We start from the raw sequence: 27,392 nt of genomic DNA on the forward strand, positions 1-27,392 counted from the left end.
TATAGATCAAGTTAACATTTTGTTCCAGTACAATGATTTTTTAAATGGTAGGGGACTATGTATGCAATGCAATAATGTCAGAATGCTTGTTTATTTTGTGTTTTGTGTACTGTTGTTTGTTGGTGTTTTCTTTTTATACCCCTCTTTGAAAAAAGGGGGGTATACTGTTTTACCTCTGTCTGTCCGTCCGTCCGTCAGTCCGTCCGTCCCATGAAACTTTCGTCGCATTTTTCTCAGGAACTACAATACAAGGATTTCTGAAATTTGGTTTCAGGGTTTATCTAAGTCAGCTATACCGTGTGATGCGTTTTCAGATTGATCACTTGACAACTTCCTGTTTACCGAACACTTGTATGATTTTACACATGATAGCCAAGTTGAAAATTTTCGTCACATTTTTCTCAGGAACTACAATACAAGGATTTCTGAAATTTGGTTTCAGGATTTATATAAGTCAGCTATACCGAACACTTGCATATTTTTACACTATTAATATTATCCACTTGCGGCGGGGGTATCATCAGTGAGCAGTAGCTCACAGTTTCACTTGTTTAGCCTCGTCTTTAGTTTGAATATCTATAATTTGTATTTTTTAGATCCTTGTCCAGTCAATGTGATCCTTGTCCAGTCAAGTTATTATAGGTAAATGTACATTACATGTGAACTAAATCAGATCATTTACTTTTGAAATTTGTTTCAAACGTAAAATGTGAGATATATGTCAATGAGACAGCAACCCAACAAAGCAAGTATGGTGATGTATACAGGTCAATATATAGTCAACAAATCAAAAATAACCTCATATGACAAGGTCTACATTTTAATGAACTGGGCCATAAAATTTAGGAAGATAACACCCAAACATTTTTATGTTTATAAGAAACAGGGAGATAACCCACAAACATTGATATGTTTATAAGAAACAGGAGATAACACACAAACATTGATATGTTTATAAGAAACAGGAGATAACACTCAAACATTGATTTGTTTATACAGGGAGATAACACACAAACATTGATATGTTTATACAGGGAGATAACCCACAAACATTGATATGTTTATACAGGGAGATAACACTCAAACATTGATATGTTTATACAGGGAGATAACACTCAAACATTGATATGTTTATACAGGGAGATAACACTCAAACATTGATATGTTTATAAGAAACAGGAGATAACACTCAAACATTGATATGTTTATAAGAAACAGGAGATAACCCACAAACATTGATATGTTTATACAGGGAGATAACACACAAACATTGATATGTTTATAGGAAATAGGGAGATAACACACAAACATTGATATGTTTATACAGGGAGATAACCCACAAACATTGATTTGTTTATAAGAAACAGGGAGATAACACACAAACATTGATATGTTTATAAGGAACATTCATAACAGTTAATTATAAAAAGAAGTACCAATGAAGTATTTTTAAATGATACATATATGTTACATATATCAGGCTTAAACAATTTAATATGATTTATAGTTATTTTCCACAGATACTTGAGATGACGACAGTTGATATGTATTTACATATATCAGGCTTTAACAAGTAAATGTAATTTATAGTTATTTTTCACAGATACTTGAGATGACGACAATTGATATGTATTTACATATATCAGGCTTTAACAAGTAAATGTAATATATAGTTATTTTTCACAGATACTTGAGATGACGACACAACCTTACTTATAAAATAGGCTGACCTCAGAGGTACATTCATCAGTATTTATCTAATTAGTATGTATAATATATGTTTTTTAAGATTACAAAAAAAAGATTAATTCATAAAAACCGCCTCGTTAATCTTTCAGGGTGTTGTGGTATTGTGTTCACCTTTAGTGTGGGAGGTGGTGAGTTTAAACAATACACTCTGTAAGCAGTTTTCCTCTGCCGTACATCCACTTCCTGTTTACCAATAGAATTATACAACACTCATTGTACAATTACAATTTCTTTTTCTTGGCTTCTATGGAAGGGAATGATTTTATATTTGATGAACAGCTTGATAATGTTGAGTTGTAGCTTTTTAGCAGTTTTTATGCATTATGTTTTTCGGTCTGTGCGTCTGTTTGTTCATCTGTCCGTTCGTCCGTCTGTCCCGCTTCCGGTTAAAGTTTTTGGTCAATGTAGTTTTTGATCAAGTCCAATCAACTTGACACTTAGTTCACATGTTCCCTATGATATGATCTTTCTAATTTTAAGAGTTTTGACCCCAATTTCATGGTCCACTGAACATAGAAAATGTGTCTGTCCCACTTCAGGTTAAAGTTTTTGTCAAGGTAGTTTTTGATGAAGTTAAAGTCCAATCAACTTGAAACTTAGTACACATGTTCCCTATGATATGATCTTTCTAATTTTAAGAGTTTTGACCCCAATTTCACGGTCCACTGAACATAGAAAATGCGTCTGTCCCACTTCAGGTTAAAGTTTTTGGTCAAGGTACTTTTTGATGAAGTTGAAGTCCAATCAACTTGAAACTTGGTACATATGTTCCCTATGATATGATCTTTCTAATTTTAAGAGTTTTGACCCCAATTTCCAGGTCCACTGAACATAGAAAATGATAGTGCCAGTGAGGCATCCATGTACTATGGACACATTCTTGGATTTTCTGTTGTGCATTGTACAAAGAAAATTTTCATGAAAGTTTTCTTGGCTTTAATAATTTTAGGGAATGATCATTTATGCCTCAGTGAATATGTTACCTCAATAGGCCAGTTCCGGGATATGGTAGTTAGTTGAAACTGTCATATGACTTCCATCACCACATGACTACAATGTAGACATCGTCACTTCCAACACATGTTGAGCGAACGGGTGAAAAAGTTTGATCGTATATTGCACAAAATATTTGGAAAATTAAAATTTAATAAGTTGGTTACCCTCCCTTAAGTGGTATGGGAATTAAGATTACGTACTTACTGAATATAAATTATTTCTAAACTACCCTGCAGAATGACGATTCTGAAAGTGCTTGAAACTTTGATAGAGTAGGGATACAGGCGCGCCTTCTATCTGGTAAATGACGTCATAAAGGCGTACAAAATTGAGGATATTTTCCGGTGAAAGACATGATTCCAGAGATGTCCTATCAATTTCATGCAGCGACACAAGTCTATTTGTCTAGTTCAAAGTTACCTTAAGGAGGTGTGGTATGATTAACAATGATACAATTATTCCTAGACCATAGGACACAGATATAAACAATTACAGGTCGTCCAACAGCCTTCAACAATGAGCAAAAGCCAAAACCCATACCATACAATCATCTATTAAAAGACTTGGTTTGATAAAATGTAAAACATTTCAAAAGAAAAAATCAACAGCCTACTTTGTACTACAACAATGAAGTAAAAACAAATATGGTACACAGGTTCTAACTACATCCACTACCTTATAGGTCCTGTCTTTCGACAGGCACATACAGAATAAAAAATGATTGAATTTAATGTGACTGGTCTAGTTGATCATAGACAGTGTTTTGAGAAGCTGCAATATGATATTTAATATTGTTTTTAAGCCCCACCTAAAATAGTAGAGAGGCATTATGTTTTCTGGTCTGTGCCTCCGTTCGTTCGTTCGTCCGTTCGTTCGTCCCACTTCAGGTTAAAGGTAGTTTTTGATGAAGTTGAAGTCCAATCAACTTGAAACTTAGTACACATGTTCCCCATGCTATGATCTTTCTAATTTTAATGCCAAATTATAGTGTTGACCCCAATTTCATGGTCAACTGAACATAGAAAATGAAAGTGCGAAGTTCAGGTTCAAGTTTTTGGTCAAAGTAGTTTTTGATGAAGTTAAAGTCACATCTACTTGAAACTTAGTACACATGTTCCCTATGATATGATCTTTCTAATTTAAATTCCAAATTAAAGTTTTGACCCCAATTTCACGGTCCACTGAACATGGAAAATTATAGTGCAAGTGGGGCATCCGTGTACTATGGACACATTCTTGTTTATGTGTGTCTTAATGCTGGTAAATAAAACTTGAAATTTTTAGATCTGGGAAAGTGCAATAGATGTTCTGGTGTTTGATGGAAAGAGTCACATCCTGCTTGTAGAATATATTTGTACCTCATTCAGGTATGTGATTAGATTTTTAAGGTTTTGAGTTCAGTTCATTAACTTTAAATAGTGCAGAAAAGTTGAGATAAATTACTGTTTCAATGCTATTATATATTATTTGAATAAAATAAGATGAAAATATTAGGTCAGTATTTTACCACCCATAGTGATCATGTATTTTCAATTGGCAATAACACAAATACCTCAATTAAAACTCAACAGTATATATTAAATATAACTTTTCTTTTCTATTTTTAGGCTATAATGGCAAGTTGGAATAAGGTAAGATTTACTTAATAGTCTTCTTGTCATTTGTAGTCTTGTTCCCCATTAGTGTAGAATTGGATACAAGTAAAAACTAGTAGAATTCTAAGTGAACTACCAAACTACTTATTCCAAAAACAAACAAAAAAACTTGGACAAAGCAAGGTGCAAGGTGAAAAAAGATTCTATAAGTGAGTGGTGGGAGATAGTGTATTATTTATGTAGTACCATCAGAATCCTTGTTTATTTGATACTCTATGTAGGTCTGTAGAGTTATATGAAAAAAATATTGGAACAATTTTTCTACATAAAAAAAAGATAAAAATACAGAAGTTATCTCCCCTTGCCATTGTTATGTTCATGTGAGTTGAATAAGACCAATCTATTTTATGGTATAAAGAGCCGACTGATACAACACACTTTTTGTCTTGTTAGGTTACATTCTCATTGCTTTATTATATCCCACATCTACATTTATTCAGTCTACATACATTTATATATGTATCTCTTTATGTAAGTTAATAGAGAGATTTCTACTAGTTGATGTAAAAAAGGATGAGTCAGTACCAAGGGGCAATTAAAGGACTAAGTGAATGAAACACAATTACATGTCTTCAAAAGGCAATTAAAGGACTAAGTGAATGAAACACAATTACATGTCTTCAATAGGCAATCAAAGGACTAAGTGAATGAAACACAATTACATGTCTTCAAAAGGCAATTAAAGGACTAAGTGAATGAAACACAACTACATGTCTCCAAAAGGACAAAAGTAGGGGCAACTAAAGGACTAAGTGTATTACATGTCTTTAAAAGGACAAAGGTCAAAGTCCAGAAAACACTACAAGAAAGAAAAATCAAGGATATGCCAAATCTAGTTCATGATTCTATAAAAAAATAATTTTTTGAAGGTTAACAATTTTTGTCTAGCCTGCGACTTAAGTCGCAGAAAGCTCGACATAGGGATAGTGATCCGACGGCGGCTAATGTCTTAAAAGCTTCATATTTTAGAAGGTTGAAGACCTGGATGCTTCATACTTTGTATATAGATGCCTTATGTTATGAAGTTTCCGTCAGTCACATGTCCAATGTCCTTGACCTCATTTCCATGGTTCAGTGACTACTTGAAAAAAATATTTTTTGTAATGTTAAATTCTCTCTTATTATAAGTAATAGGATTACTATATTTGGTATGTGTGTACCTTACAAGGTCTTCATGCCCGTTAGACAGTTTTCACTTGACCTCGACCTCATTTCATGAATCAGTGAACAAGGTTAAGTTTTGGTGGTCAGGTCCATATCTCAGATACTATAAGCAATAGATCTAGTATATATTCAGTGTATGGAAGGACTGTAAAGTGTATATTTCCAACTGAAAGGTGTTATCTGACCTTGAACTCATTTTCATGGTTCAGTGGTTACAGTAAGGTTTTTGTGTTTTGGTCTGTTTTTCTTATACTGTATGCAATAGGTCTACCATATTTGGTGTATGAATGATTGTAAGGTGTACATGTCTAGCTGGCAGGTGTCATCTGACCGTGACCTCATTTTCATGGTTCAGAGGTTAAAGTTCAGTTTTTGAGTTTTGGTCTTTTTATTTAATACATTATGCAATATATGTCAACTATATTTGCTGTATGGAAATATTCTTTGATGTATATGTCAATCGCACAGGTTTTATTTGACCTTGACCTCATTTTCACGGTTCATTGCTCAGTGTTAAGTTTTTGTGTTTTGGTCTGGTTTTCTTAGACTATAACCAATAGGTCAACTATATCTGTTGTTTGGAAGAATTGTTAGCTGTACATGGTTCATTGGTCAATGTTTAGTTTTCTTGGTTAATGTTAAGTTTATGTGACAGTTGTGATAAAGCTTTTTATTTAGGACTATCAACATAATATCAATGATTCGTAAAGAAGGTGAGACATTTCAGTGTGTGCACTCTTGGTGTTTTTCTTGATAATATAAAATGCAAATTCCCAACAATTATATGATATTTAAAGAATTCCTCTCTGTCTGTTTTTTGACAGAAACTTACTACAGCTGCTGGGAATAGAGATATACATTTTGTAGAAGCCTTAAAATTATGTCTACAGAATGGTGCAGACATTGATTATCAAGATTAAATGTAATTTCTATGTTATACTTACAGAAACTAACTACAGCTGCTAGGGATGGAGATATAGAAGCCTTAAAATTAAGCCTACAGAATGGTGCAGACATTGATTATCGAGATGTAAGTAAAATAGTCACATTCAAAACTACCTTATTTTAATAATTCATAGAAAAATCATTTGAAGATACAGCATTTTATGGTACATGAACAAAAAAAAGACACAAAACTACATGTAACTTGAAATTAAAGCACAGTGAAACAGTGAAAACTACAAGTAACTTCAAAATGTTGAATATTGTACATAAACACACGACAACAATTTACTTTAGAACTATAATAACAGAAGTATAAAAAATAAAAAACAAGTTGCTTCAGAACATAACATTGTACATAAGCAGTATAAAACAAACAAAGTTCTAAAAATTACTTCAGAACAGAACAAATTGTACATAAGAAATATAAAACACACAACTATAAATTACTTCAGAACATAACAGATTGTACATTAGCGGTATAAAACACATAACAAGTTACATCAGAACATAACAGATTGTACATAAGCAGTATAAAACACTCAACCACAGGTTACTTCAGAACATAACAGATTGTACATCTGCAGTATAAAATATACAACTGCAAGTTACCTTAGAACATAACAGATTGTACACAAGCAGTATAAAACACATAACAACAAGTTACTTCAGAACATAACAGATTGTACACCAGCAGTATAAAACACACAACTACATGTTACTCCAGAACATAACAGATTGTACATTAGCAGTATAAAACACATAACTACAAGTTACTTCTGAAATAATATAATAATATTTATCGCTATTTTGTGCATTTTTCCTTTGATATTTTTTTGTGATAATTTTCATACCATGCTACTCACTTGAGATGGAAATGTATTGCTAGAAACTAAGGAGCCACGTGGCGTTGCTAATGAAATTGACATGAAATTGACAACGTTGTCATAGGTAAAATAGCGATAAACAGATTATCATTGGTCATCTCAACTCGATTGCTTTTCTCGCTTTCGCCGTGACTGGCTCAAGCGAGAAAATTAATCTTGTTGAGATAAACAACGATAATCTATAAATCTGTATGGAAACTGATATTTATATCATTATACTGAATTCGATATTAAATCAAAATCTGTTTTTAATTTAACAGTTTTAATGAGAGAGAAAAAATGCATAAAGGTATTTTTTTTCTCTCGTTAATTGTTTTTGTTTGTTTTGAATTATAGTTGATAAAGTTCTTTACAAGACCATTTTTTACACCAAGGTTTAACAGCGGAAGTAAAACAAATATCACACATGTATGTTATTGCTTCACTTTGACCACATTCCTTAATATATACAAAATTATATTGTTAATTAGACAAGAATCATATAAAGTGGGGTCTCATTTTGTTTGTCTCCTTGTACTAAATCAGGAAATGTAACTATTTTTCATATTTCTTTGAAAAAGTTACTTTTTAAAAAATTTATCATTATTCTGAATCATGTTAATCAGACAGATTTAATCATTATATCAACAAATACTTGTTAGAATTATATAAAGTGAGATGTCATTTTACTCAGAGAATTTTAATGAATCCATTGATATAAATATTTTATTCATTTCTTAAAAAAAAAATTAACATGACAGTTGAATAATTATACTGAATCTACACTTAAATCCTGTTGTTAATTAGACAGTTTAACGAACAAATATTTGTAAGAATCATATAAAGTGAGGTCTCATTTTACTTGTTTTGTTCTACTGAATCCATTGATATAATTATTTTACACATTTCTTGAAAAAAATATTTTTTTAAGATATCAGGTTTAATGGAAGTTTTGACATCTCACAACAAAACATGTTTATTTATTGTTTATATACAATATAAATACAAGTGTGACTGGTCATTGTATTCAGTTTTGACCACTGATTCATGTGATATATATTTAGTTTATATTTATTACACAACATTGTCCAGTTTATCAGACAAGTTTTGATGTCAGTTGTATTATTTCAGGTTAGAGGACAGACGGCATTAATGTTTGCTGCCTGGAATGGACACCTGGAGATCTGTAGACTCCTCATTGATAGAGGATGTAAGATAGACATCACATCAGTATGTTATCTACTTAGTCTGATCACATTACTATTAATCTACACTAAATCATGTTGTTAATTAGACAGTTTTAATGAACAAATATTTGTAAGAATCATATAAAGTGGGGTCTCATTTTACTTGTTTTGTTCTACTGAATCCATTGATATAATCATTTTACACATTTCTTGAAAAAAAATATTTTTTTAAGATATCAGGTTTAATGGAAGTTCTGACATATGTTTATTTATTGTTTGTTTATATACAATATAAATACAGGTGTGACTGGTCATTTTATTCAGTTTTGACCACTGATTCATGTGATATATTTTGTTTATATTTATTACACAGCATTGTCCAGTTTATCAGACAAGTTTTGATGTCAGTTGTATTATTCCAGGGTAGTGGATGGACAGCATTAATGTCTGCTGCCTTGAATGGACACCTGGAGATCTGTAGTCTCCTCATTGATAGAGGATGTAAGATCGACATCACAGAAGTATGTTATCTACTTAGTCTGATCACATTACTATTAATCTACACAAAATCATGTTGTTAATTAGACAGTTTTAACGAACAAATATTTGTAATAATTATATCAAGTGGGGTCTCATTTTACTCGTATTATTGTTCTGAATCAGAAAATATAACTACTTTTCATGTTTCTTAAAAAAAATATTTTATTAAAATGAACAATTATACTGAATCTACACTAAATCCTGTTGTTAATCAGACAGTTTTAATGAACAAATATGTGTAAGAATCATATAATGTGGGGTCTCATTTTACTTGTTTTGTTCTACTGAATCCATTGATATAATTATTTTACACATTTCTTGAAAAAAATATTTTTTTAAGATATCAGGTTTAATGGAAGTTTTGACATTTCACAACAAAACATGTTTATTTATTGTTTATATAGAATATAAATACAAGTGTGACTGGTCATTTTATTCAGTTTTGACCACTGATTTATGTGATATATATTTTGTTTATATTTATTACACAACATTGTCCAGTTTATCAGACAAGTTTTGATGTCAGTTGTATTATTCCAGAATAGAGGAGATACAGCATTAATGAAGGCTGCCAGGTTTGGACGCCTGGAGATCTGTCGTCTCCTCATTGATAGAGAATGTAAGATCGACATCACAAATGTATGTTATCTACTTAGTCTGATCACATTACTATTAATCTACACTAAATCATATTGTTAATCAGACAGGTTTAATGAACAAATATTTGTAATAATTATATAAAGTGGGGTCTCATTTTGCTTGTTTTGTTCTACTGAATCCATTGATATAATTATTTTACACATCTCTTGAAATTTTTTTTTTTTAAGATATCAGGTTTAATGGAAATTTTGACATTTCACAACAAAACATGTTTATTTATTGTTTATATACAATATAAATACAAGTGTGACTGGTCATTTTATTCAGTTTTGACCACTGATTCATGTGATATATATTTTGTTTATATTTATTACACAACATTGTCCAGTTTATCAGACAAGTTTTAATGTCAGTTGTAGGATATGTTGTATATTATTGATATTGATAACAAAGTATTGTCCATAATATTTACATGTTATTTGGTTATATTATAGAACTTTGGAGAAACAGCTTTACATTATGCCGCTGAGGAGGGATATCTACAGATCACAAGATGTCTAGTAGAACAAGGTGCCAGTCCCTTGGTTACAACACATAAGGTAATATTTTATAGTATATACCCAGTGTCCAACTATTTTAAAAAAAGTAATGAATCACTGAAATAATGTATACAATTTGTTGGGGTAAATTGATTTTTTCAAGGCTATAGTCAAAAGTCATATGATCGTGTAAATTGGACTTAAAATATGAAAAAGTTATATAGACTTGAATGGCTTAATTTAACTATAAAACACAAAGACATAGACTATCATACTGGCTGTAATTAAAGTCAGTGTAAACAAACAACTTGTCAAACAAAACTTGCACCAATCCGTTGTCATGACAATCATAACAAAGACTAATTACTAGACAATATTTGTATGTTCAATAAGAAGGAAATAAAATTGTTTAATAATTTTATATTGTGTTGGCACTTTGAAAATAATTTGAAAGAGATGATCCTATTAAGACTATATTTTTACTTCAAATTCCTGTATTCAAGCTGTCTAGAAGCAGAGATACAAAAAATGCTGAAAAAGAACAAAAAAGATATATAAAGATATAGGTGGGTGTATTCAAGCTGTGTAATGGCAGAGATACATCTTTGTCATAATTTATTTATGTCCTTATTTAAAAAATACTAGTGATAACACTAAAAACTATAAAATGCTGTAAAATAACAATTTAAAGATAAAGGAGGGTATAGATAGGGTATACAAATATATAGGAGGGTAAGGATGGGGAATATAGATATAGGAGGGTATGGATGGGGTATACAGATATAGGAGGATGTGGATAGGGTATACAGATATAGGAGGGTGTACATGGGGTATACAGATATAGGTGGGTATGGATGGGGTATACAGATATAGGAGGGTGTACATGGGGTATACAGATATAGGTGGGTGGGGATGGGGTATACAGATATAGGAGGATGTGGATGGGGTATACAGATATAGGTGGGTATGGATGGGGTATACAGATATAGGTGGGTATGGATGGGGTATACAGATACAGGAGGGTTTGGATAGGGTATACAGATATAGGTGGGTGTATTCAAGCTGTGTAATGGCAGAGATACATCTTTGTCATAATTTATTTATCATGTTTATGTCCTTATTTAAACAATACCAGTGATAACACTAAAAACTATAAAATGCTGTAAAATAACAATTTAAAGATATAGGAGGGTATAGATAGGGTATACAGATATAGGTGGGTATGGATGGGGTATACAGATATAGGTGGGTATGGATGGGGTATACAGATACAGGAGGGTGTGGATGGGGTATACAGTTATAGGAGGATGTGTATGGGCTATTCAAACATAGGAGGGTGTACATATAGATGATAATTAAGGCAATGTATGTACAGACAACTGTTTAGCCATTACACTTATATACAACTTATGTATTTCCACCCATGGCGACGTCACAAAATGGACAAGTACAATAGTACGGATGATATGTGCCAGCGACAATCTCAACAGCGGATGGGCTATACATATATAGGAGAATTTGGATAGTGTATACAGACATAGGAGGGTGTGGATGGGGTATACAGATGTAAGAGGGTGTAGATGAGGTTTACAAATGTAATAGGGTGTGAATGGGGTATACAGGTAGAGGGTGTAGATTGGGTATACAGATATCGGAGGTTGTGGATAGGGTTTACAGATATAGGAGGGTAAGGATGGGTTATACAGATATAGGAGGGTGTGGATAGGGTATACATATATAGGAGGGTGTGGATGGGTACACTTATATAGGTGGGTGTGGATTGGTACAGATACAGGATGGTGTGAATGGGGTATATAGGTAGAGGAGGTTGTGGATTGAGTATACAGATATAGGAGGGTGTAGAGGAGGTGAACAGATATAGAGGGTGTTGATAGGGTGTACACATATTAAAGGTTGCGGCAGTTTTGTAACAATAACTCAAATATATATGCTTTGATCAGTTTTCAAAACCTTGTAATTTTTTTATATTTTATATTTTACCTTTCCGAGTTATGGGATTTTATTCATTAAAAAAGGGTGATTTTCCAGTTTTCTGACAATAACTCAAAAGGGCTTTCAGCAGTTTTCATGAAACTTTGATGACTGTTTATATTTATTGATGTAACCTCCCTTTAGTTATTTTATAAATTTCTGATGACATTGAGGAGTTATTTAATTTTATTCTTTGAAAAGGTGACAGGCGTATCAAGTGCTCATGGCACAGCTCTTTATTAGCTTTTCTAATCACTTGGCGTCCGTTAAAATTTACAAAAATCTTCTCCTCTGATACCACTGGAACAAATTTAACCAAACTTTACCACAGTCATCATTTGGGTATTTCATTTAAAAGATGTGTCTGATGACCCCACTTGCCAACAAAGATGGCTGACATGACTAAAAATAGAACATATGGGTAAAATGCAAGTGTTGTCTTTTATTTTGAAGACTGTTATAAAGAAAATCTGACAGGAGCAAACATGTTCAGTATGTTGAGCTCTACCAATTGTCCATATACGTCAAAACTGTCGGACAACTTCTCATGTGAGTTATTGACCTTATTTGACAAATTCTACCATTTGTTTTCTTTTTTGTGTTTTATCTTGAAAACTGTAATTGACAGCTGAGAGAAACTTTAAATTGCTAAAATGATCAGCAAGACAGGATCTACAAATACGTCAGCAATGTCAAAATTGTCAGTTAACTCTTTATTAAGTTTTTGCCTTTTGATGACGATTTTTACCAATTTTTCGTGTTTTTGCCATATATATTAAAAAATATAATAGATAGATAAAAACCTAAATTATTAAAGATGATCAACAAGACAAGTCAAGATTAACTAACAAGTCAAATGTTGCCGATATAATTAGTTGACTGTCACTCTTCAAAGGAGTGATTGCCCTTGAATGGGGATTTATTTTTACCCTCTAAAGTGTTTTCAACAAAAACTAGGGAAGATAGATAGAAACTTAACAGCTATTTGATCAGCTATACAAGATCAACAAAACAGAGTTTTTTTTTTTCATGAATTCTATTCTCATTTACAATGTTTGAGAGTGTCCTTTGTTGAATATGCATATAGACCCTAGTTTGCATTTTTGCGTTATATCTTTAAAAAAATTATAATAGATAGATAGAAACTTAAATAAGCAAAAATGATCAGGAAGACAAGACCTACAATTAAGACAATATGAAGCAAATCGTCTGATGACTCTTATTGGAGTTATTTACCTTTAATGACATTTTTCACAATTTTTAGCTCACCTGGTCTAAAAGGGAAAGTGAGCTTTTCTAATCACTTGGCATCCATCGTCCATCGTCATCCGTTATCTTTTACAAAAATCTTCTCCTCTGAAACTAAAGGGCCAAATTAAACCAAACTTGGCCATAATCATCATTAGGGTTCCTTGTTTAAAACATGCAGTTTTGGCTTATATCTCTGAAACTAAAGCATTTTGAGCAAATTTGACATGGGGGTTAAAATGTTTATCAGGTTGAAATCTGTCAGCCCATCAATTTTCAGACAATTCAGACAACCCGTTGTTTGGTTGCTGCCCCTGAATTGGTAATTTTGAGGAAATTTCGAGTTTTTAGTTATTATCTTGAATATTATTATAGATGGAAATAAACTGTAAACTGCAATAATGTAAAGCAAAGTAAGATCTACAAATAAGTCAACATGACCTAAATTGTCAATTGACCCCTTAAGGAGTTATTGCCCTTTATAGTCAATTTTTAACAATTTTTCGTAAATTTATGTAATGTTTTACAAAAATCTTCTCTGAAACTACTGAGACAAATTTTACCAAACTTGGCTATAATCGTAATAAGGGTATCTAGTTTAAAAAATGTGTCCGATGACCCCTTCTGCCAACCAACATGGCCAACATGGCTAAAAATAGAACATAGGGCTAAAATGCAGTTTTTGGCTTATATCTCTGAAACTAAAGCATGTAGAGCAAATCTGACATTGGGTAAAAATGTTCATCAGGTTTAGATCTATCTGCCCTGAAATTTTCAGACGAATCAGACAACTCGTTGTTGGGTTGCTGCCCCTGAATTAGTAACTTTAAGGAAATTTGCAGTTTTTATACAACCACAAATTTTTTTTGCGATATTGGTATCACGTCGTCGTCGTCGAAGACACTTAGTTTCCGGACAATAACTTTAGTTTAAGTGAATGGATCTCTATGAAATTTAAACACAAGGTTTGAAACCACAAAAGGAAGGTTGGGATTGATTTTTATGGGTTATTGTCCCAACAGTGTAGGAATTAAGGGCCTAAAAAGGGGTCTGAATAAGCATTTTTCTAGTTTCCAGACAATAACTTGTGTGTAAGTGTATGGATCTTTCTGAAATTGTACCACAAGGTTCCATACCAAAAAGGAAGGTTGGGATGAATTTTGGGGGTTTTGGCCCTAACTGTTTAGGAATTAAGGGCAGAAAAGGGGCCAAAAAAAAATACTTTTCTAATACTTTGTATAAATTGCTTATTTCTTGACCAATTTCAATGAGGTTTTATTCTTGAATTCTTGGGGTTCTTTTATATGCTAAATCTAACCATGTATTAATTTTTTGGATTTTGGGCCCTATTTTTTAAATTGGTCCACATTGAGGTCCAAAGGGACCAAAATTAAACTTTGTTTGATTTCATCAAAAATTGAATTATTGGGGTTCTTTGATATGCCGAATCTAACCGTGTATTTAGATATTTAATTTTTGGTCCGGTTTTCAAATTGGTCTACATTATGGTCCAAAGGGTCCAATATTAAACTTAGTTTGATTAAGTTGGTCCAAATCGGGGTCCAAAATTAAACTTTGTTTGATTTCAACAAAAATTGAATATATTGGGTTCTTTGATATGGTGAATCTAACCATGTATAAAGAGTTTTGATTTTTGGGCCCTGTTATCAAATTGAGGTCAAAAGGGTCCAAAATTAAACTTCGTTCAGGGTTCGACCTCTGCGGTCATATCAAGCTGTGCCTTGGGAGCATTTTATTGTTTATTATTAGCTCACCTTGCCCAATTGGCCAAGTGAATTTTTCTCATCACTTGGCGTCCGTTTTCCGTTTTCCGTCGTCCGTTTTTTGTTTTCCGTCGTCCGTCGTCCATTGTCCGTTTACTTTTACAAAAATCTTCTACTGTGAAACTACTGGGACAAATTTAACCAAACTTGGCCACAAACATCATTGGGGTTTCTAGTTTAAAAAATGTGTCCGATGACCCGGCCAACCAACCAAGATGGCCACCATGGCTAAACATAGAACATAGGGGGTAAAATGTAGATTTTAGCTTATATCTCTGAAACCAAAGCATTTAGAGCAAATCTGACATGGGGTATAATTGTTTATCAAAACTATCTGCCCTGAAATTTTCAGACAAATCAGACAACCAGTTGTTGGGTTGCTGCCCCTGAATTGGTAATTTTAAAGAAATTTTGCAGAACTTTTGTGGTTATCATCTTGAATATTATTATAGATAGAGATAAACTGTAAACAGCAATAATGTTCAGCAAAGTAAGATCTACAAATAGGTCAACTTGACCAAAATGGTCAATTGACCCCTTAAGGAGTTATTGTCCTTAATAGTAAATTTTTAACAAATTTTGGTAAATTTTTGTAATACTACAAAAATCTTCTCCTCTGAAACTACTGAGACAAATTTAACCAAACTTGGTCACAATCATTATTAAGGTATCTACCGGTAGTTTTAAAAATGTGTCAGATGACCCTGCCTGCCAACCAACATGGCCGACAAGGCTAAAAATAGAACATAGGGGTAAAATGCAGTTTTTGGGTTATATCTCTGAAACTAAAGCATTTAGAGCAAATTTGACAATGGGTAACAATGTTCATCAGGTTAAGATTTATCTGTCCTGAAATTTTCAGACGAATCAGACAAGCTGTTGTTGGGTTGCTACCCCTGAATTAGTAATTTTAAGGAAATTTTGCAATTTTTGGTTATTACCTTGAATAATATTATAGATAGAGATAAACAGTAATAATGTTCAGCAAAGTAAGACCTACAAATAACCCCATAAGGAGTTATTGCCCTTTAAAGTCAAATTTAACAATTTTTTGAAAATTTTTGTAATCTTTTACAAAAGTGTTCTCAGGCCTCTCCTGAAACAACTGAGACAAATTTTACCAAATTTGGCTACAATTAGCATTAGGGTATCTAGTTTAAAAAATGTGTCTGATGATCCTGCTTGCCAACCAACATGGCAGACATGGCTAAAAATAGAACATAGGGGAAAAATGCATCAATTGTAAATAAAAATATCAGGTGAGCGACACAGGCTCCTTGAAGCCTCTAGTCTTAAATATTATTATAGATAGAGATAAACTGTTAACAGGAATAATGTTCAGCAAACTACGATCTACAAAGAAGTCAATTGACCCATTAAGGAGTTATTGCCCTTTTAGTACTGCAACCAGAGTTCTTTTTTTTAAACTTTAATGTTCCGGAAGAACACACACCTAAATTATATATCGATGGAAAGAGGAAATCGTGTACAATAAGAAAAGTTGGGTCGTAAAAATCCAGAGTGGTCACAATTTTGTGAAATTGAGGTCAAAGGTCAGAGCTAAAAATATCAATATTTCAACCACATGTATTCAATAGAATGCTAAAAAAAACGATTCAATCATAAGCATATGCTATAAACGATGTTAAAACGACAAATTTGACTACTTATATGAATAGCTGCCATTACAAAATGGCGTTGATTTGGAACCTTCTGATTTTTTTCCATTTAAGACATAGCAAAAGAAGAAGTGGCCTTGACCTTTTCACATCCATAAACTTTCACATTGTGTATAGTGTTTCACTAAAGTATATTACAGAATTATTTTTTAAAACTATAAAACACCAGTTTATCAAATTATTTCAATATTTTTTCTATCTTTGAAAAAAAACAAAATTCAAGCGCTGAAACAGTGTTTTTAATTTTGCCCCTTAAAGGTTGTGTATTTTGAGAAAATTAGTATCTAGTTATAGATAAATACATAGTGTGCATTTGCAAAGTCTGGACAGAGCACTTATAACACAAAATATACTATAGTCATCCGAGGCGAAATCGAGGTTTAATATTTTTTTTTAGTGTAAAACAAAGTCAGTTTGGTGCATGAACATTTTTTAGTGGGGTAATCCTGGTAAAAAAAGTTAACTCATTAATTATTTAAGAAAAGTATGAAAAGTTGTACAATGCAATTTTCTAATGTTGTAATTCAAAATCAGTCATGGTCCTTATATAACTTTTAAAAGCAACACACAATAGCTCAAGTATTCATTAAATAGGGACATGAATCAATCTCTTAGTCATCATATGCGGATTCAGTACGCGAATTATCATTACAAGACACTTCCCTTTTTTATTTTAACAAGTTCGGCGCAAGACAGAGTTTGTTCAAAGAAAACACAGTTTTTGAGTACAAATGCTATTTGGAGCGTAAAGACCGTCATGATTCGGTCAAATTCGTCAGATATAGTCTTACCTTTGCATAGGAAACATAAAAGCAATGTGAGTACAAAGTTTCGATCAATGTTCGTGACCCATATTCCCATATGCATATGCATGATATATCTGCACTGCCAATCCCAAATGTAATGGGGCGTATGTTGCTACAGAAACGATTGATTTTGTAATAGCCATAGATTTACGAATTTTTGTTATCTTTTGGGACAATATACAGTTCAGAAGCGCCTTTGTGTTATTTTTTATCAATTAACTAACAAATGAACTTTTGAGCCTAGGGTCCATGTTGAAGACCGGAATGTGACCTATAATGGTTTACTTTTATAAATTGGGACTTGGGTGGTTTGTTGTATCATTGGCACTCATACCACATCTTCCTATATCTATTAAGAAGCTATGCGGGCATCATTTCCATAGAAATACAAAAAAACGAGGACATAGCTCATAAGAGCACTGGTGGCAGGGTGAAGTAATTGTTCTTTTTTTAATGTATCCTTGATACTTTTTCAGACACAACTTTGTGTAATTGTGAAAGTCTTAATTAACATAGAGTTTGATTTTCCTGCAGCAGATATGACGTCCACTATATTGAGTTCAGAGCTAAACTCTATACTTCATATCCATTGGCCTCACTGTGTCTGAAATGTAAGGTGTCACAATATCTAGTTAGTTCTGGAGTTTGGCAGTTTGGTAAGCATCATAGAAATCTTGGGTAAAAGTGATCGGTATATGTAGAGGATGTGCTACATGAGAAAGACTTTTTCTTATGGAAGAACAAATCACATCACTAACAATCGTTATTAATGAACTGACAGCAAGTTCTAATTTTTCAGTAACAGGTGTTGACTTCAATAAGTACTTTGTTATGCATGGAAAAATGATTATTAAAATTAATAAGAACAACTAAAAAGACTGTAGACACGTTTAGAGGACAAAGTTTTGTGTAGTTTTCTGGGTTTTTTTTAAAGGTTTTTCTTTTACACAAAAACCCTGTTTTCATATCCAAACTACAAGGAAGAAACTAAGCGCGCGATCGTATGAAAGTGTCAGGTTGTGAGGATACATGTGGATCAGTTTGATCAAATATATGGATTTCTGTTGTTTCTAATTTTAAGTTCCCCAAGGGTGACTGGGGAAATGAAATATGGTCACTTGGGTTTATCCCGACCGGCAGTAAAACGAAGTGGGGCGTCTGTTTGGCTGTGTGGGATGTATCAAGTTTGCAGTCACATCCGGTCAGAATGGGGACGTTAAATCTGACGCCTGTGTAAAGGGGGGGCCACGTTCTTTGCACGTTAAAAACCTTTGCAACAACTCTTTGAGGGGTCCGTAGGTGGCCTGTAGCAATGGGAAATTTCTGTCCAAATCCAATATACCATCATTTTGCAGTGGCAGTCTAAATTTTCCCAACCATCATCCCGAATGGGCTCTATTATGACAAAACCTACCTATTGTTTTTATTGTTAACTTGTTCTCGTCCTGAACATGCATAAAATATTTGCCACTGGACATTAAGCAACCAACAATCAATCAATCAATCTAGTTTAAAGACGCACCAATATTGCCTTCTGGTGCAAGTCTCATAACATCACTGATGATTCGCCCAAGGAAAGCAGAATATCAAGAGAAGTTGGTTTTATAATCACCTTGTCACACACCAAATCTCTGCGAAACTTCAATAGTACTTTTCATCCGACCACTTGCATGCATATTAATTGCTCTGATGTTAAACATTGACATGCAATGTATTTTCACACAATATCCTCTATCAACTATAGTCATTATCCGGACAAACCTCTTATCCGAAGGATTTGGTTAACTTTTATAAAAAGTCAAAATTTTATTAACAAAAATATAACTTATTTACAGAAAATACTTGAGAGAACGACTATATATATTCAAATCACTCGAAAATAAATTAACTTCTCCTACAAAAGCTACATAATCACATCAAAACGATCAAATTGATTGTGAAGGAAAAAGTAAATGGTGGAGCTGATTGACGGATAGGAAATTTCCGTAATTAAAAAAGGTACAAATGATGTTTTTATTTTTGAGTTTTTGACAAAAATGTTTGGAATTCGCCCAATAAAATTTGCACACAGTATCGCAATAATATGTTTTGTCCTCTCAAATTTCAAATACTGTTTTTGAATCATATATTTTCTCGTTTTCAAAGAAAAACGAGTTAAATTTCTATCTAAAAAACAGCCAGCTTTAAGTTTAAAAGTTTTACTTGGAGATGGTATAATATTTATGTCTTCATCACTCCGATGATCCTTGATGATATATATGTGCATAGAAAATATTAACGAAAATAGCGGGAAATTTAACCAAAAAATATATTTTTTGAATTTTAAGGTTACTACCCAAAACCGTAAATTGAGGGGTACCCCCATTAAAGGGATAATATACAAAAATGTGACCATAGAAACTTTTTACGACCCGAAGGAATTTAAAATATAGATAGTATTCTATCATTTAAAACAATTTGCAGCCGTGTGTTATTCAGGACTGTTAAACTCGTTAACTAAGCGTCTTTTTCTATATCAGTTGCAGTACTATTTATAGTCGTTAATTTTTGTAATCTTTTACAAAAATCTTCTCCACTTAATCTACTGGGCCAAATAGAATTAAACTTAGCCACAATTTTGAAAAGGGTATCTTGATTGAAAAGTGTATAAGATGACCCTGTCATCCAGCCAACATGGCCACCATGGCTAAAAATAGAACACAGGGGTTTACTGTAGAAGTCTAAGGGAAAATTGAAAAAAATAAAATCAAATGGTCACAACTTGAAAACGAATTTAAATATTGATAAGGGGTCTTCAGTACTGTTGTAAGATTAAAATAGGATAACCTGCTTTTAATTTAACTACTGGGCCAAATTCAACCAAACTTGGCCTCAATCATTATTAGGGTATCTAATACTATTTATTATGATTTTAACCTTATTTTACATGATTTCCAAAAACACAGTAGATAAAGGTGAACGACACATGCTCTTGAGAGCCTCTAGTTTTTTTATTTTGCCATATGGGTCAGTCCATTCACACAGTGCTTTAGTGGTATAGCAGGGAAAACATATAATATGTTTAGCTCATCTGGCCGCCAGTTGAGCAAACAGTTGATGGCCAGTCGAAGGCTAGCTGGCCATCAGTTGAGCAAATAGTTGAGGGCCAGTTGAGGACTACCTGGATTTTTGCCATGCAAATTAGGTAGCCCTCAACTATCAAATGCTCAACTTTATGCAAATAAGTTGAGCAAGGTTGAGAAAATATCATAGTTGAGGGCTAGGTGTCCAACAGTTGAGCAATTAGAGTTGTGGGCTATCTGGCCAACAGTTGAGGACCAGCTCATTAAAAATTGAGGGCTAGGTTGCCAATAGTTGAGGGCCAGAGTCATTAAAAGTTGAGGCTAGGTGGCCAATAGTTGAGGGCCAGGTCTTTAAAAGTTGAGCATTATCTGTTCATTACAAACTGATGACTACACATTGTAGAAAAAATAAATTTAAATTGTGTATTTTATATAGCCAAAATACTGCTGAAAGATCTTATCTCACAACAGACTACATGACATCTTTATCCTTGCTTTTTAAAACTTATCTAGTAAATAAAATCTAGTTAATCCTGCAGCCATATTAATTTTTATGCAAGGAGAAGTATTTAGATATATATTGAAATACAGAAGAAAGAAAGTGTTGTTCAACAAGAAAAAAAGATATATATATATATATATATATTTATCTGTCATTTGTGGATAGATGTCTTATTGGCAGTCATACCCCAGATCTCTAGTTTTATGCCAAATTCATTATATTAGAATATTCTTATTTTATAAGTAATACTTTCTTACACAAATTGTCTTAATAATAAAATAAATATGCCTCCTGTCTTACACATTTTGATAATATATAAATTAATGCACAAGTATATTGTCTAAATTTTTTCTTCACTCTAAAAAGTTAAGAAGACACTTTTTGAACTAAAAGAGAAATTACACTTATTATACCCCACACAACGGGTTGCGGAGGGTATAATGTTTTTGCGGAGGGTATAATGTTTTTGACCTGTCCGTCAGTCTGTCCGTCAGTCCTGTTTCTTGTCATCACAACTCCTCTCAAACCACACAACAGAATTTCACGAAACCTTTTCAGATAATTAGGGCATACTATGTAGTTGTGCATATCGACGGGAAATTGCGATTCAATTTTTTTTCTAGGAGTTACGCCCCTTTGAACTTATTTACTTTAATGTAAGCATTTGATTGTGTTCATTTTACTTGCGAAGTGAGATTTTGTTTCTCCAGTGACAATATTAAGACGTGGGGTATGTGAGCGTGCTCACAAAGGTTCTTTTATTCAAAATGGTGGAAATTCTAATCCAATGTACTATAATACCAAAAGATGTTTCCATAAATATGTGTTAAAACATCAATCTTCCTAAATCCAAGAGTCATGTCATCAGAAGAATACACTGCACTATTCAATGTCAATACAGTTATTTGTAACTTTTTGATCTACATCCATTGTAAAATTCATATTCTATTTATGATAGCTAGAAGACATCTTTGCTTGCCATGTGCATGCTCAAGCCCATTTCAAATTTAAAACTTGTTTAGGGTATTGTGACAGTGTGATCCCTTTGAAATTTGCCCCTATTAATAACTGTTAACTACCTAAATCTTGAATATTTAATATATCTTATAATAAAAAAATACTGTTTGTTTTTTGTCATTATGTTATGAGTTATAGTTGTAAAAAAAATGTATAAAAACATGTGCTTCCCTTAATTTGGCCTCAAACTCTGTGTACATTTATAATAGTTCTTCCTGTCGACTTGCACTATACACAGAGATAAATGGAAACCAGATGGCACATAACATTTATATCACCAGCTCACATTTCTAATTGCTCAACTTTTGCTCAACTACATGAAAAGTTAAATCAAAGATCAATTGCTCAACTTTTCCTAAAAAAAAATCAAAGTCTTAATGCTCAACTTTTCCTCAACTACAAAAAATTCAAAGTCTGAATGCTCAACTTTTGCTCAACTATATGAAAACCAAAGATCAATTGCTCAACTTTTCCTCAACTTAATGGCCAGCTTCAGTTGAGGGTTAGTAAGGCGACATCTATCAAACATACAGTGCTTGGCCAGGTTTGAGTTGAGCTAAGCTGCTCAACACCTAGCCCTCAACTATTTTGCTTAAAACAGCTGGCCCTCAACTGTCCGCCACATGGCCCTCAACTGGCCCTCAACTTTTTTTTCTGTAGGGGATTTGCTTATATCGGAAGTTATCATCATTGACTTGTTCTAAACGATTATGACAAGGTAGGGTAGCGGAATCTGCAGACGTTTACCGATTGTACTTTGTCCGTCAACACTTCACAGCATTATAACGTATGAACAATTTATCATGAACGTACACAAAATCTAGAAGGAATTGTCTTATACCTGTTTCTTTATCCTGTAAAAATATATAGTTTTTGAAAACAAAGAATATATACGTCTGTTGCCAAATATCAAAGTGTGCTAAGATCACAACGACCTCATAAGGGGATGTGCACGATTGTGATTTGACTGTTGGGCTTTTTTTTCGTTTGATTTTTTACCATAATATTGAAAGTCAAACATTACAATTGTTTTAGATTGTATATGTAACTGCCAATTTCGGGATACGTGCATACAATTCTTTTTAGAGTGTGTTTTAACTCAGTGTAACTTGCAATTTCGATCAGTACCGAAAAAACATGTAAATAAATTGTTATCAATTAAAAGAAACATGTGTGATGATGGAACTATTTTTATGTGAACATACACTACGGTCTCGTGCTGTCAACAATCATGTATGAACATATGAAGCTTCTCATATCCCGATAGTATTTACAAATAGAAATATTTATTTCTTTGGTTCATAAATTAAGATAAAAAAACTTTATTGAATCTTGACTTTTATTTTCAACTTTATTCATGTAACTAGAAGCAAATTCCAGCAATGCACATATGTGATGTTGTCAATAATCACACATGTTATTGATAAAATAAAATTTTAGACCGTTTTTTGCCATATAAATATAAGATGTGGTATGTTTCACTCACTCACTGCAAGGCTTCCAAAACGGTCATATATTCCGGACAATTGTATAATGTCCGGTAAATGTCCGGCTTGGATAAGTATGAAACGGTCTTTTACTCTTTAGATATTAAGGCCTTTTCGGTCATTTTTACATAATTCACGATCTTTTTGACCCAATATTTTGACTTTAACAGCCACACATTTCTGGTCATAAAAGTGACATGATGATTAATTACTATTAAAACAACCCTTACTTCAATACTTTCTAATTGTAATCAAGGCTAATTAGTGTTGGACAGCTGAAATCGGTGAACCCTGAAATCTACCTGTTCAGGTGACAGGTAAACTATTTTCAGTACCGGACATCGTATAAATTGATCGGTCTATTAACAATTATTTTTTAACATTTCAGCGGTTTGTATCTAATTGACTTAGTCCAAAAGATTAAAATTATAAGAAATACGTTTATAAACATGATTAGATGAAAAGTTTAAAAAGGTTTTAAATGAAAAATCATCAGAACTATGTAGTATGAACTAGAACACATGTGCGCATATGCACATGTGGGAAGTTTAATTATGCATCCTACATTTCTTCAAAAATGCTAAAATTATCATTGAAACCTGTATCTAAAGTTCATTTGAAGTATTTTGTTGAAGGAATAACGTGGAAAGAGCTTATTCACTCAGTCGTGCTTTGTAAACGTACACAGATTTTACGTATCCGTATATATGGTCCATGTTTTTTACCATTGTCATGTCAACATCCGGTTTAAAAACGAAAGTAAAGTTTTTGACAACATCATTTTGCACAAATAAAGTCTAAGGCAGATATGAGCACGCTGATGTGCACACTTTGAATGATGCACTGTCAATTTAACAGTTTACATCAGAACATCAAATTCATATCAAAGTAAAGTTTAATAACGTTTTTTTTTAATCTAATGTCAATCATTGGGATGGCAATCTGATTACTATAAATTATTTAAATTGCCTTTTGTGACTTACTCACAATTTTGCTCAAATATTTTTTGGGAGCCCTTTGTAATGATTGCCAATATGACAATTCTCCACCAGAGACCAAATAATGTTGAAGTTAATAGCAATTATAGTTCACCCTATGGCTTCAACACAGAGCAAAAGCCCACACCGCATATAAAGCCACAAAGGGCACCAAAATGATAAGTTTAAAAAAAATTCAAATGAAAAACAAATCGGCCTGATTTATGTACAAAACTCGAAACAAAAACAAAAATTGATGAAAAAAAAACCACAACCGGGACAGACACATTTAGAAATTAACATTGAAGGTTGGTTGAGAACAAAACTTTACGACAAAAAAGATGATTTCAGCTTCCAAATTGTGAACTTTCCTCCTTTTTGTCCCCCTGCTTAATACGTTGGGGGGGACATGGAAATACCGGGCTCCCTTGTGTCCGTCTATCCGTCCGGTCTTGTTAATGCTCTCACAGGTACAATTCTTGCCAGAATTTTATAAAACTTTTACTATAGGTTAATATCAGCAATATCTCTCGTAGCTAGTAACAAAAACGAAAGTCCGATTGCAACAGTGGAAGGTAAAGGACCTCGTACCACCGCTAATTTGAACCCCTGATCGACTTTTGTAAAAGAGTTATTCCCCTTAGAAATATTAAATTTATGGAGAATCGCCTCGTTGGCTCTCTCACAGGTACAATTTTTGCTAGATTTTTATAAAACTTATACTATAGGTTAACATCAGCAATATCTCGGACAAGTTCTAAAATAGTGGATGATCGATTTTTTTTTTAAAGAGTTATGCCCCTTGGAAATATTAAATTTATGGAAAATTACCTTTTTAGCGCTCTCATGGGTACAATTCTTGTCAGATTTTTATAAAACTTATACTATAGGTTGATATCAGTAATATCTCGAATAATTTCTAAAATGGTGGACGATCAACTTTTTTGAAAAGAGTAATTGGAAATATTAAAAAAGTGCATTGTCGGGGACATTGGAACTCTGTTCTTTTATCTATGAAGCAACATTCCAGTAGCACCTACATTTGAAGACCATATCTCCCAGTTGATATGATGTTACAGAGCTTGCATTTCCTATCATGATTTCTGGGTTGCTGCTTACAAGGAAGCTATTACAGCAAGAGTTTCAAAAGGTGAAGTTGAAATCAACCCTTGGAAAATTGTAAGGTCAGTGACCCTCATAAGTTGTTGACCGTTATAGAATATCTGTTTCACAGATGACGATGGTTATGTTCAGAAATTTTCAGACCCATTAGACAACCCGTTGTTGGGTTGCTGCCCCTGAATTGGTAATTTTAAGGAAATTTTGCAGTTTTGGGTTATCTTGAATAATATAATAGATAGAGATGAACTGTAAACAGCAAAATTGTACAGAAAAGTAAGATTTACAATTCAGTCAACATGACCAAAATTGTCAATTGACCCCATAAAGAGTTATTGCCCTTTAAAGTAAATTGTTCACAATTTTTCATAAAATTTTGTAATCTTTTACAAAAATCTTTTCTGAAACTATAGGGCCAAATTGAACAAAACTTGGCCTAAATCATCCTTAGGGTATCTTGTTATAAAAATGTATACAATGACCCTGCCCATCTACCATCGTGGCAGTGGCGGCGTAAACTATTTGTATAAAGTTTTATATTCCAGAAGGTAGGAGACCTGGATGCTTCATATCTTGTATGCAGATACCTTATGTTACGAAGTTTCCGTCTGTCATATGTCCAATGTCCTTGACCTCATTTTCATGGTTCAATGACTGCTTGAAAAAATATTTGAGATTTTTTGTCATGTGAATTTCTTATTATGTCAGAGTAATAGGATAACCATATTTGATATATGGGTTCCTTGCAATGTCTACATATCTGGCAGACAGGTTTCATCTGACTTTGACCTCATTTTTATGGTTCATTGGTCAATGTTAAGTTTTTGTGTTTTGGTCTGTTTTTTCAAGTACTATAGGCAACAGGTTAACTGTATTTGGTGTAAGGAATGATTGAAAGGTGTGCATGTCTGTCTGGTAGGTATCATTTGACCTTGACCTCATTGTCATGGTTCATTGGTCAATGTTAAGTTTTGTGTTTTGGTCTGTTATTCAAGTACTATAAGCAATAGGTCAACCATATTTTGTGTATGGAATGACTGTAATGGGTACATGTCAGTCTGGCAAGTTTCATCTGACCTTGACCTCATTTTCATTGTTCATTGGTCAATGTTAAGTTTTTGTGGTTTGGCCTGTTTTTGAAGTACTATAATTTTAAGCAATAGGCCAACTATATTGTGTATGGAAGGATTGTAAGGTGTACATGTCTGTCTGGCAGGTATCACCTGACCTTGACCTCATTTTCATGGTTCATTGTCAATGTTATGTTTGTGTGTTTTCAAGTACCATAAGCAATAGTTCAACTATAGTTTGTGCATTCAAAAATTGTAAGGTGTATATGTCTGTCTGACAGCATTTATCTGACCTGAGTTTCTGTGATGCTTTTAGTTAAACCTTTATCTTTAAAGACTTTTTTTTAACATAAAATCAATGGTCATGCAATAAAGTGGAGGCGAGACATTTCAGCGTGTGCACTCTTGTGG

The 27,392-nt window shown here is 33.0% G+C and overlaps 1 protein-coding gene and 1 long non-coding RNA gene across 2 annotated transcripts in view; both read left to right on the forward strand.

Moving 5' to 3' along the window:
• LOC134700531 (uncharacterized) overlaps nt 1–6,590 on the forward strand; it is a 30,507-nt gene extending 23,917 nt beyond the window's left edge. The window contains exons 4-8 of the long non-coding RNA XR_010103920.1: nt 597–642; nt 1,687–1,764; nt 4,030–4,112; nt 4,353–4,376; nt 6,511–6,590. This is a non-coding gene — a long non-coding RNA (uncharacterized LOC134700531). The remainder of the gene's footprint in view (nt 1–596; nt 643–1,686; nt 1,765–4,029; nt 4,113–4,352; nt 4,377–6,510) is intronic.
• LOC134700530 (uncharacterized) overlaps nt 1–27,392 on the forward strand; it is a 356,413-nt gene that overhangs the window by 297,301 nt on the left and 31,720 nt on the right. The gene's annotated exons all lie outside the window — the stretch shown is intronic.

This window comes from Mytilus trossulus, unplaced genomic scaffold, assembly GCF_036588685.1.
Source record: "Mytilus trossulus isolate FHL-02 unplaced genomic scaffold, PNRI_Mtr1.1.1.hap1 h1tg000158l__unscaffolded, whole genome shotgun sequence".
NCBI lineage: Eukaryota > Metazoa > Mollusca > Bivalvia > Mytilida > Mytilidae > Mytilus > Mytilus trossulus.